General features: G+C 47.5%; 1 pseudogene; it reads right to left on the reverse strand.

The window, feature by feature from the left end:
- Positions 1–13,810, reverse strand: part of LOC139228045 (monocarboxylate transporter 1-like) — a 29,938-nt pseudogene that overhangs the window by 13,085 nt on the left and 3,043 nt on the right.

A 13,810-nucleotide genomic window follows, 5' to 3' on the forward strand; every position in this document is an offset into this window, starting at 1 on the left:
CTCCCTCAGTACTGCCCCTCCGACAGTGCGGCACTCCCTCAGTACTGTCCCTCCGACAGTGCGGCACTCCCTCAGCACTGCACTGGGAGTGTCAGCTGAGGTTTTTGTGCTCAAGTCTCTGGAGTGGGACTTGAACCCACAACCTCCTGACGCAGAAGCGAGAAAACAAGCAAACGTTTAAAGGGAAGTTCATTAAATGTTTTATGTTACAACAATGCTGCTCAGATTTTGATGATGATAAAGAGTTGTTGAGGTCTCAGCTCCTGTGTAAGGAACGGCATCGTGAGATCTGGGGTCACGGTGACTCAAAGCTCTATAAACTCCCCTGGTTCTAGACACTCCAGACAGGGAGAAACAATCTATCAGCATTGACCCTGTCAATCCCCTTCAGAATTTTGTATGTTTCAATGGGATCACCTCTCATTCTTCTAAACTCCAGAGTATAGGCCCAATCTCTCATCATAGGACAGCCCTCTCAGCCCAGGGTGCCCACGCCCGAGTCTGTCAGTGTGATGTGATGGAGTCTCTCTCGGTCCTTAAGCCAGCTGGAAGTTTGGGTGGCTCGGAGGAAGTTCCTATCTCTCCCTAACTGAGCCTCAGTTAGCATTCCCACTCAGACAGGTTGTAGAAATGGCGAGGTTGGAAATGGATAGATCGAACAGATATAACAAGAGGCAACCTTCCGAATTTCAGGTTCCTCCGTGGAGCCCAATTACCCACGCCCTCCACAACACCCGATCACTCGTTCACTGAGACAGGGGCCCTGCATTGGGAACGTAGGAAAAGGAGGAGGCCATTCAGCCCCTGCAGTCTGGTCTGCCATTCAGGGGCAGCTTGAGCCTGGAGCAGTTGGAGGGAGTTTGAAACATAAGCTAACGGTTACAGGGCCTGTCAACACCACAAAATGCTAAATAAAAAGTTATAAAATTATGACATCACAAGGATGGAGGACGGTGATTGGTTCTTCCAGATTAATTGAATCACTGGACAGGGAATGAATCTTAAAGACAGCTAATAACTGATTTAATTTGATTCAATTGCTGATTTGCTAATTTTAAACTGAATTTATAATTCTGGTATATATTATTTAATTTTGTTTAATTATAATTAATCTTTATGATACTGATTTTACTATTGTATACTCCTTATTGCATTATCTACAATGTAATTTGAATTTCTTTTTATTTAGTTTTCCCACTGTGTCTATCTGTGTGCACACATTGGCTGCTGCTTCAGACCCAAGCCTTTAACCACTTTTACATTTCCAATGCAGTCTGCTGCCCCTAAACATCAGTGTTGCGGTGTCAGGCCCGGCCCCATCCTCTGCCCCGGTTAGCCCGGCCCTGGGCTGACATTTCCCGAGCCTTTCCCAACGGGAGCCCGGACTCACCCGGTGCAAAGTCCCTGCGTTTTCAGGACCGACACACACCGGCTCCCGGCATCTTCACAGCTGGGTGAGTGCGAGAGCGAGTGGTGTATAAACAGAGACAGGACTCGGGTGTGTGGGGGGGGCTGGGATAACACATACTGTATATTCATTACACACACACAAAATCACCAACAGCGTGCCTGTACTGCAGGGCAATGTAGCAGAAGAAATGATTCATGAAATTCGAACAGCATTTAAAGATGGTTTGGAAAAGCTGACATGGATGGATAGTTGACAAGACCCGACGAGCTGCTGAGGAAAAGGTTCCTATTTCTGAAATTCTAAGAAAATTCAAACCTTATGAAATCCGTGGCCAGTATGTTGCAATTGTAAAAACTACAGAAATGATGTCCTGTTGTATATTTTGTAATAATGCCACCATATCAACTGTTTACTTTACCTGAATGAAGAAAAGAAAGTAGTTTTCATTGAACTTTGCACTTGTGCTGTTTTGATGCTGTTCTTGTGCTGCTGGCTGCATGTGATCCAAGCATTAGGAGCTGGTGATATCCAAAAGCCAAATGCACTGGCCTCAACATTCCTTGCTGCTTTTGACATTCCTGTGGTGCAGAATTGGTGAATCCCGATTTATTGGCCTGTGAATTGGTGCAGCAGCCATCTCCTCTGGTTTTCAGCTCGAGTGCCCAATCACCGTCTCGGCCTCCTGCCTGCCAAGTCCCCATGGAGCTATTTTAAATGTTTGTAAATAAGGGGCAGTGGCATTGGTATATTGAAATGCCACAAAGAAAGCTTTGAAATGCACCAGGGGTAAATTAGAACAGGATATACAAGGTGTACCTGTTATCAGGATCAACTGAGACTGGTGGAAGTCAGGAGCGTTTGAGCCTAAAGAGGGCAGAAACTTTGACGATGAATTATTGGCATTTGACCTAAATACTGCTGGACTGGCCTTTGACTGAATGTGGGACTATGAAACCCCTAGGATATTTTTTCCCTCGCGCACAGTGAGGGGTTCTGAGGACCAGGTATAGGATTCCCAATACTCTTTGTCATTGTAGTGGAGGAAGTGGAGCAGTAGGAGATGGTGGGGAAAAGAAGGGGAGGCAGGATGAGGAGGATGCACTCTTCGAGATATTACCCTCCCCAAGGAATTTACAGGTCACACAGGTCCTAGGAAGACCTTAGTGGGGAGGTCAGTTAGAAAATGCGCATCACCAAAGAGGCGATAGGGGAACTGTGCCAACTACTGCATGAAGGAGGAAGGTCACAACTGCATTCAAAGTTTATGCCACTGTCTCATTTCAGGCAGCCAGGGAGTACAGTGTAATATCAGCCACGGTGCCATCAGGGCGTGTATTTGTAACTGACACTCTCCCCTCCCAGAGAGCTGGGAAATTCATCCAATTTGGCATCACAAAAAGACAGCAGTAAGATGGGGCCATTCAGTTTTATTGCATCGCTTAGTGTCCCAAAGTGCAGGAAGCAATAGTTGCCATCCATGCTGCTTTGTGAATTCCGATGGTTAACCCACTCAACTTCTTGAACAGAAAGGGCGACCACTCTTTAATTGTCCAGATTATGGGCCCAAGTTTCCACATGATTTGCGCCTGATTTTTAGGAGCAACTGGTGGAGAACGGACTATCTTAGAAATCGCAATTCTCCACATTTTTTTTTCTGCAGTTCTAGTCAGGTAGAACAGTTCTACTTTGGAACAGAATTTTTTCTTCAAAAGGGGGCGTGTCCGGCCACTGACGCCTGATTTGAAAGTTTCCACAGTGAAAACGTACTCCAAACTAAAGTAGAATGGAGCAAGTGAAGATTTTTGTAGAACTGAAAAAACCTGTTCTACACATTAAAAAATCAGGCGCAGGTTACAAATTAGGCGTCCAGAACGAGGTGGGGGGGGGGGGGGGGGGGGAAGGGAAGTCATTAAATTCTACAATAAATCCTTATTTATACTTATACAAATATTATACAAATAAATCCAACCTGAATAAACATTTATAAGCAAAGAAAAGATTAAAGAAACCATCTTCCTACCTGTGTGAAAGTGCTTCAGCCAGGGAGAATTCTGCAGCCGTTCGTGCCGCTGAGCGGGAGGGGGTGGGGGGAAGGAGACAGCGGCTTGTTGCCATGGAGGGAGGGGAGGGAGGGGAAGGAGACAGCGGCTTGTTGCCGCGGAGGGGAGGGAGGGGAAGGAGACAGTGAGAAGGGTAGCCTCAGTGCTGATGGCAATGTGATTTTATTAAAAAATGTTCAAAAATTAAACAGCTACAAAGAACTACAAAAATGGCCGAGTGCCAATGTTTTTTTCACACTGAGCGTGTGCGAACGCTCCAACGCGTACGCGTAGCGTTGCCGGCAGGAAAAAAACGAATTTAAATAGTACCCGCCCCCTCCCACTTACAAAATCGGCGCGAGTGTAGGCTCCGCCCCCCTGGGCGCCGCGCCAAACAGACAAGGAGCTTCAAAGCACTCGAGAATAGCGCGTTTTCTTTCTGGCGCCATTTTAGGCGCGAAAAACGAGCGCCCAGCTCGGAGGGGCGCCCGTTTTTTATCCTGTGGAAACTTGGGCCCATAGTGTGACTGTGATATATTCACAGAGCACAGCACACACAGCTTCCTAACATGGCAGGCAGCTCTCTCGGAAGTCTCCGGAATTGCCCTGGTTCTGTTTAATGATTAACTCTGCAATTGCAGTACACAATACGTCCACATCCACAGTGTGGAGCTACAAACATTACAAGCTTACAGACATTACAATGACAACATGCGAAGAATCCTCCCTTGTAATCAGGATTTGCTGAAAGTTTGCATGATGCATTCATCCTGCCTGGGAGCTGCGGCAGGCTCTCGGTACACTAATACATGGCAAAGGAGCAGCGAGTGATCGTAGCGGAGGTGCAGCAAATGAGGTTGCAGGGCCGAGAAGAGCCGTGGGCCCAGGGGCAGCACGGGCCCAGCCCACACTGCGATATGTGAGCGCACTCGGTCCGTGCAGCAGAGCTGGTCTCCAGTCGTCCTGGTTAAGCCTTGCCACTGGACCAAGACCTACCTCTGTCAAGCCCGTGTGGTGGCTGGTGTGCAACGGCCACCACACGTTAAAACAATCCACGCACAGGCATCTTCCATCCCTGGAGTTCAGGACTGGAATATCGGGTCCTCCATTGAAACATCTATGAACTCATCCCTTTTGGTGTGGAAGCAAGTCATCCTCATTCGAGGGACCGTCTATGATGATGACACTTCGTTCTCCCGCTTTTTCTCTCTCTCCCTGAATGGTCAATATCCAACGTGTTGTAAAATTGTTGTGAAGCACCTTGGGATGTTTTACTACATTAAAGGCGCTATATAAATAAAAGTTATTATTATTATTATTCAATTAGATCGTGGCTGATCTGTTTCTTAACTCCATCCACCCGCCTTGGTTCTGTAATCCTTAGTACCCTTGCCCAACAGAAATAGTTAAACCTGTAATGTATTACAGTATGACGGCAGCGAAGAGGGTCGTCATCAAGGTCCAGCTCGGTGATTGGAGCGTGGGGAGATACAGCAGGAGCGACGAGAGATTGTGGAGGGATGTGATCGGAGCCCAGGAGAGGCGTGAGTTCGGGGTCAGGGGCAGCACGGGCCCAGCCCACACTGCGATATGTGCGCGCACTGGGTCCGTGCAGCAGAGCTGGTCTCCAGTCGTCTTGGTTAACCCTTGCCCCTGGACCAAGGCCTAGCTCTGTCAAGCCCGTGTGGTGGCTGGTGTGTATCGGTCACCAGACATTAAAAAAATCCACGCACTGGCATCTTCCACCCTCCAACATGTAGTTCGGGATCTGGAATATTAGATCCTTCATTGAAACACCTGTGAACTCATCCCTTTTTGGCGTGGAAGCAAGTCATCCTCGTTTTGAGGGACTGCCTATGATGGTGAATGTATTATCACATGGTTTGGTCTGAGCACGCTCAGTTCACCCAGGCCCAATAAAGCCAGCACATGGACTGGCAACTCCAAGTCTCTGTCCTTCAGTCGTCCTACCCGAGGATATTACATTGTGACCCACTGGGGTCCCAAAGCCATTATTAGGGATCACGGAAGAACACAGGGCTAGACTTTCCTATCATTCTCGGCGGGTTCTCAGCGGTACAGTTCTTTTTCCGCCCGGCGAATGTTTCCCCCTTAGTTTTTCAGGGATATTGCCCAAATCTGAACACGCCCGCCAGGACCAAACCGCCGACGTGCAAAGCCGAGAAAATCGCCAGAGCGTAAGTTTGGCCTCAACGAAAGCCCGTCCAGATCGCCGAGGAAACCGCCCTGTGAAAGCTGTTTAAACAGGGCGGTAGGTATGTACTCTGCAAAGAAAGGAAAGTTAAAAGTACTTTATATATTTGTTTTTGATTTTAAAACGATGATTAGGTATAAAAGTATCTTGGGAAAGCTTTGTACGTGTTATTTTGTGATTTTTTAAAAAAGTTTTCCCCCCTCCCTAGGCCCAACTGTAGCCTCAGGCTAAATTTTTTTTAAACCGTCCGTTTTACTTAGTTTCACCTTAACCGCCGAGAAAACCGCCGAGAATAAAGTTGCAAGGCCCATTTTCTCGCCGGGCGATTAGTTTTAATTCGTTTTAACATAAAAGTGTACACTTTTGCCAGCGTTACTTACCAAATGTTCGTGGTTTTTCTGAGCAGGCAATCGGGCGGTCAGGGGCTCTCGGGAAAGTCTAGCCCATAGTGTTCAACCGTCGAGTGGACAAGTGTAAGGGGAATCTGTGCGATGTTTTACCGTTAATACTGACGCAGAATGGTCTGTGCTTCACCGTCGCGTGTCTGTATCCACGGCAACAGCGACGCTGACTCTCACAGGTACACGGGTAACGTGCGGAGTCACTGTTCCACGGGGTCGGGACAATCTCGGCCACGCCTACGGGATTCATCGGCAGCCTCGGCGTGTATGAGCGAGCTCGTCAACCGTTCAGTTCTTGCACCAAACGGATGGAGATTTCTTTGGGGGCCAGTAACATTATTGAGGCCAAAGGTGCAGATGAGAGTGTTAAAAAAAAGAATTGCATTTCTATAGCGCCTTTCACAACTACTGGATGTCCCTAAGCACTTTACAGCCAATGAAGTACTTGTGAAGTTGAAGTACTTGTGAAGTGTAGTCACTGTTGTAATAAAGTTCAAGCTCAAAATAAAGTAATTGGTGAGCGAAAAAAAGCAATGTTTCTAACAGAGCTGGGGCCAGATATCTAGGGAACATCGATAAACCTACTCGCACCAGGGAAAGCGAAGGATGCGTGGTTTGAAGATATTGTCGAGAAACTCGGACCATTTTGACCCAAAGCCGTTAGAAATAGCGGAGAGCTACGAGTTTGGAACCAGAAACCGAATAAAAGTGAAAGCGTCAGTGAGCACATTGTAGCTCTTCAGAACCTGTCCTTACATTGTAACGTCGGCACATGTTTGGATCGTGCGTGGCGATATAAGTTTGTGTGTGGTATGGTGGATGAGCACACACAGTCCCAGTTACTGAACACTCCGAACTTAACGCTTGACATAGCGTGCAACATTGCCCAATCTATGGAGAGAGTGTCTAAGAACGCGAGGGAGCCCCGTCCAACTCAAGTGTCGAGTGCAGCTGAGGTCTACAGTCACAAAACCACGGCCAAACCTAAAGCTGAGACACCCAATCAAAAGCATGTCGGGGAGAGCAGTCCAGTGAATGTTTATCACTGCAATGGAAATCACTCACCACAGCCCTGCCAACACAGAAACACAAAGTGTTTTCACTGCCAGAAGCGAGACCATATTTCAACAGCTTGCAGGGCACGAGCTAAAGCAGGAAGTAAGAACCATTCTCGTGGCAATGCAAAGCAGTGACAACAAAAGAGAGGAGTTCACAATATTGAAGGGAACACACCTGGTGTTGAACAACTCGGCATCGACAGTATCTGTTGCACCAGCGGCAACCTTTGATCAATGAGCAATATATTGATATGTATCAACATGACGGCGGGCTGCTCGATCATGAATAAGGGCATATATGAGAGTAAGATTAATCAAATACCAATTACAAAGAGGACTGTAGAGTTAAAACCTACTCCGGAGAAATCCTAGGGACATGTGGACAAATGGAAGGTACAGTTCAGTGCAATGGCCAGTCAGTGAAGCTGCCTATCATTGTAGCAACAGGCCAACCCTGGCTGAGAAAGTTAAAACGAGACTGGAAAATCGTCTTCAGGGTAGATGCTTCAAAGAAGCAACATAGAAACAACACCATGCTGAACAAGGCTGAAAGCATGTTCACCGACAGTTAATGGGGGCATCACTGGGTATGACATGTATACCCGCATCAAGCCCAACGCGGAGCCTGTCTATTTAGGGCAAGGCTGGTCCCTATGCATTGAAAGGTAGGTGGAGGACAAGCCAGTGAAGCTCAGAGGGAACGGAGTGCTAGTAAAAACTGACAGAAGTGAGTGGGCTGCCCCGATTGTGGTCGTGCCCAAAGCAGACAAAACTCTACGTTTGAGCGATGACGACAAAGTTACTATCGAGCAAGCAGTTGAGGATGAGCAGTACCCGTTACCTACATCACAAGGACTGTACTCAGACACCAAGCTGCCGTATGGTGTAAAATCCTCCCCCGTTACCTTCCAGGCTACCATGGATAAGATTTTGCAAGGAGTTCCAAATTGCTTATGCAATCAAAATGATATGCTGATCGCAAAAAGCACCAAGGAAGAAAATCTAGAAGTGTTAGATACCGTGCTTCAAAGATTGAATGTACATAATGTCAAATTGCAAAGGAGCAAATGTGCTTTTGTGCAGCCTGAGCTTGGTCTGAAAGTTGATGCAAATGGCTTGCACCCAGTGAAGGAAAAGGTTCATGCTGTCATCAATGCTGTAAAGCCACAGAAATAGTGGATGCATTGGTGATCATTTTCCAACAATCTATCGACTCTGGATCAGTTCCTATGGACTGGAGGGTAGCTAATGTAACACCACTTTTTAAGAAAGGAGGGAGAGAGAGAACGGGTAATTATAGACCGGTTAGCCTGACATCAGTAGTGGGGAAAATGTTGGAATCAATTATTAAAGATGAAATAGCAGCGCATTTAAGCAGTGACAGGATCAGTCCAAGTCAACATGGATTCATGAAAGGAAAATCATGCTTGACAAATCTTCTAGAATTTTTTGAGGATGTAACTAGCAGAGTGGACAAGGGAGAACCAGTAGATGTGGTGTATTTGGACTTTCAAAAGGCTTTTGACAAGATCCCACACAAGAGATTGGTGTGCATAATTAAAGCACATGGTATTGGGGGTAATGTATTGACGTGGATAGAAAACTGGTTGGCAGACAGGAAACAGAGTTGGGATAAACGGGTCCTTTTCAGAATGGCAGACAGTGACTAGTGGAGTGCCGCAGGGCTCAGTGCTGGGACCCCAGCTCTTTACAATATACATTAATGATTTGGATAAAGGAATTGACTGTAATATCTCCAAGTTTGCAGATGACACTAAACTGGGTGGAGGTGTGAGCTGTGAGGAGGACGCTAAGAGGCTGCAGGGTGACTTGGATAGGTTAGGTGAGTGGGCAAATGCATGGCAGATGCAGTATAATGTGGATAAATGTGAGGTTACTTTGGGGGCAAAAACACAAAGGCAGAATATTATCTGAATGGTGGCAGATTAGGAAAAGGGGAGGTGCAACGAGACCTAGGTGTCATGCTACATGAGTCATTGAAAGTTGGCATGCAGGTACAACAGGCAGTGAAGAAGGCAAATGATATGTTGGCCTTCATAGCTAGGGGATTTGAGTACAGGAGCAGGGAGGTCTTACTGCAGTTGTACAGGGCCTTGGTGAGACCTCAGCTGGAATATTGTGTTCAGTTTTGGTCTCCTAATCTGAGGAAGGACGTTCTTGCTATTGAGAGGTTGCCATGAGGACTAGTGTGTTGGGACATCACGCGAGGTGCAGTTGACAAAGACTTTCCCGTGAATGCAACTGAGATTGTAGGTGAGACTCAAACGGATTCGGTACTGAAAAGACTGTCTGAAAACACCCTGAATGGATGGACACAGAATTGAAACCATTCCATGCCCGTCGTACTGAACTATCTGGTGAGCAAGGTTGTGTCAGGTGAAGAAACAGAGAGGTGGTACCTACTTCTCTGAGAGATAGAATTCTGGCCCAACTTCATACTGAACACCCTGGGGTCGTCAGCATGAAATCAATTGCAAGAAACTTTGTTTACTGGCCTGGATTGGTCACTGAGATTGAACCATTTGATCGGGAACATATACATGAGTTTGACTCAGTTCAGACTTCAGTAACTGAGCTACCAGGTTCAAACAAGTCTGAGACAGAAACAGGATCATCTTTGAATTTAGAACCAAAACAAAAGAGCCCAAAAACTGGTTCATCATCAAAACCTTCTGTCAGGAGATCTGAAAGGCTTCGCTACCCTGTTATTAAACTGGATTTGTAGTTCACTTAAAAGGAAAAAAAGCCCAGAGTTTTGTTATGTGATACATGCAATGCTGGGAAAGGTGGGACCATCGGCTTGATGGATTTGAGGGGGGAAATCGTGCTGTGGGATCGTTTTAAGGGGGAACGCAGGGTAATGTATTATCACATGGTTTAGTATGAGCATGCTCTGTTCACTCTGGCCTAGCAAAGCGAGCACATGGACTCGCACCTCCCCGTGTCTGCTGTAATGTGCTGCAGCCAATTTGTGCACAGCAAGCTCCCACACTCAGCAATGTGATAATGACCAGATCTTCTGTTTTAGTGATGTTGGTTGAGGGATAAATATTGGCCAGGACACCGGGGAGAACTCCCCTGCTCTTCGAAATAGTGCCATGGGATCTTTTGCATCCACCTGAGAGGACAGACGGGACCTCGGTTTAATGTCTCATCCAAAAGACAGCACCTCCGACATTGCAGCGATCCCTCAGTACTGCCCCTCCGACAGTGTAGTGCTCCCATAGTACTGCCCCTCCGACAGTGCAACACTCCCTCAGTGCTGACCCTCTGACAGTGCGGCACTCCCTCAGTACTGACCCTCCGACATTCCCTCAGTATTGCCCCTCCGACACAGTGCAGCGCTTCCTCAGTACAGCCCCTCCGACACAGTGCAGCGCTCTCTCAGTACTGCTCCTCCGACAGTGCGGCACTCCCTCAGTACTGACCCTCCGACAGTGCGGCGCTCCCTCAGAACTGCCCCACTAACAGTGCACGCTCCCTCAGTACTACCCCTCCGACAGTACTGTGCTCCCTCAGCACTGACCCACTAACAGTGCGCGCTCCCTCAGTACTACCCCTCAGACAGTACTGTGCTCCCTCAGCACTGCCCCTCCGACAGTGCAGCACTCCCTCAGTACTGGCACTGGAGTGTCAGCCTAGATTTTGTGCTCAAGTCCCTGGAGTGGGACTTGAACCCACAACCTTCTGACTCGAGGCGAGAGTGCTGCTCACTGAGCCACAGCAGACACAGCACGCATGTTGCCTGAGATTTGAGGTATGCTACTGTATCGAAGCCCGAATGGAGGGAGTGTGAGATTACCAAGTGACTCAGAGCCGGTCGATCCCTGTGAATGCGAGGGCCTCTTGTTTGTAAAAATGTTTTTGCCAGCTGATTTCCTGCTGCGTCTGGGAGCGCAGGTTTTGGCAGAGACTGCACACAGCATCTGCCTCAATGGTAAGACAGAGAGTGGGAACACTGCCCTGACATCTGCAGATACACACAAAGATGGCTGGCTTCAGGCACTAGTTGTTCTGGCAATAGTTTTTCCACATATAATTATATGAGCAGGGGGTTTTGGCATGGAATCACTTAGCAGGAACTGAAAGATGAAGCAGTTGGTTGGAGCAGGGAGCAGGCTGCAATAGTGAAACTCTCGCTCCTGCCTGACTCTGTCTTCAAAACACAGACGTCAGCAGTGGCTCAGTGGGCAGCATTCTCGCATCTTGAGGTCGAAGGTTGTGGGTTCAAGTCCGCACTCCAGAGACTTGAGCACAAAAATCTAGGCTGACACTCCAGTGCAATACTGAGGGAGCGCTGCACTGTCGGAGGGGTAGCACTGAGGGAGAGCTGCACTGTCGGAGGGGCAGTACTGAGGGAGCGCCGCACTGTTGGAGGGTCAATACTGAGGGAGTTTCGCACTGTCGGAGGGGCAGTACTGAGGGAGTGCCGCACTGTCGGAGGGGCAGTACTGAGTGTGTGCCGCACTGTCGGAGGGTTAGTACTGAGGGAGTGCCGCGCTGTCGGAGGGTCAGTACTGAGGGAGTGCTGCACTATCAGAGGGGTAGTACTGAGGGAGTGCCGCACTGTCGGAAGGTCAGTGCTGAGGGAGCGACGCACTGTCGGAGGGGCAGTACTGAGGGAGCGCCGCACTGTCGGAGGTGCCGTCTTTGAGATGAGACGTTAATTTGAGCCTCCATCTGCTCTCTCAAGTGGATGTCAAAGATCCCATGGCACTATTTTGAAGAAGAGCAGAGGAGTTCTTCCCGGTGTCTTGGCCAACATTTATCCCTCAGTCAACATCACTGAAACAGATGATCTGGTCATTATCACTTTGCTATTTGTGGGAGCTTGCTGTGCGCAAATTGGCTGCCGTGTTTCCTACATTATAACAGTGACTACATTCCAAAAAGTACCTCATTGGCTGTAAAGTGCTTTGAGACGTCCGGTGGTTGTGAAAGGCACTATATGTTGGAGCAGATTTTTGGACATATACTTGACTAGTATACGGGACCAAACATTTGTTTTTATTTTCCCTTTTAATGAATTTTGTAAGGGACAATACTGATGCATTATGCTTTATATAAAAAAACAGTTAGACTTCAAGGTATGCTGGCCTTGAGTTATGGGAATAGGAAAGTGAGATAATGAACGACTGGAGAGATAAGTGGGGGTATGTTTGTCTATACCAGTGCCAAAAAGCCTGCACTTGTTTATAATGCCCTGTCACAATGCGAGGATGGTTTATATCAAGAGCTCAGCCTTGGATAGTAATTGTATGAAAAGCTTTGTAAACCTTGTAATTCGATGATTAGACTTAAGGACTAGTGCTAAAGCACGTGATGTAAAGTGACGTAATTGTAAAATAAAAAAACCTCACTGGAGATACCAAATTGAGAAGCTGGTTCAGAGACAGGGGTCTCTAACACTTCTCCCAAAGCTTTGTCTCCGATTTAATAAACCTCTCTTTATATATTATACAGTCTCGGAAATATTTTTCCACAACACTATATAAATGCAAGTATTTCTTTTTTGAAATCAAGTCAAGGCCTCCAACTGGGCCAGGCAGCTTTGCGGAGTACTGGGGTTCCCTTCGAGTATAAAAGCAAGGAAGTTATGCTAAAGTCTTTAGAAAGCACAGACTGGGCCTCAGCTGGAGTCTTGTGTCCAATCCTGTACACCGCTCTTTAGGAAGAATGTCAAGGCCTTGGAGAGGGGGCAGAGGAGATTCACTAAATGTTGACGGGATGAGATGAAGTCGGGTGGGAGGAGGCTCATGTGGAGCATAAACACCGGCACGGACCAGTTGGACCATAAATTCGATGTAATCCGACAACGATTCCAGGGATGAGGGACTTCAGCTACGTGGAGAGACTGGAGAAGCTAGGATTGTTCTCCTTATAGCAGCGAAGGTTAAGGGGAGATTTAATAGATGTGTGCAAAATCATGAAGGTGTTTTGACAGAGAAAATAAGGAGAACCTGTTTCCAGTGGCAGGTAGGTCGGTATCCAGAGGACACAGACTGAAGTTAATTGGCAAAAGAACCAGGGGAGACATTAGGAATAAAAATTATGCAGCGAGTTGTTGTGATCGGGAATGCGCTGCCTGAAAGGGCGGTGGGAGCTGATTCAATAGTAACTTTCAAAAGGGAATTGGATAAATATATGAATCGGAAAAATTTGCAGAGCTGTGAGGAAAGAGCGGGGTGGGGCGAGTGGGACTGATTGGATCGCTCTTTCACAGAGCCGGCACAGGCACGATGGGCCGAATAGCCTCACTCTGTGCTGTACAATCAATTCTATGATTTTACCGTTGCAAAAAGCAGAAGTTAACTTTACCTTTCGGAAACATGCAAATCTGTGGTTTACACACGTGTCACAATGCTGATCTGTTTTCCCTCATCGTCTACAGCATCTGCCTCTTGTTGACCCACGCAGCTGTCAGCTGTGGCTCACTGGGCAGCATTCTCGCCTCTGAGTCAGAAGATCGTGGGTTCACGTCCCACTCCAGAGACTCGAGCTCTATAATTTAGCTTGACACTTCCAGTGCAGTGCTAAGGGAGTGCTGCATTATCGGAAGTGTTGACTTTCTGGATGAGATGTTAAACCGAGGCCCCGTCTGCCCTCTCAGGTGGATGTAAGAGATCCCACGGCACTATTCAATAGAAGAGCAAAGGGACAGTTCT

Source organism: Pristiophorus japonicus, chromosome 17 (genome assembly GCF_044704955.1).
Source record: "Pristiophorus japonicus isolate sPriJap1 chromosome 17, sPriJap1.hap1, whole genome shotgun sequence".
Taxonomy (NCBI): domain Eukaryota; kingdom Metazoa; phylum Chordata; class Chondrichthyes; family Pristiophoridae; genus Pristiophorus; species Pristiophorus japonicus.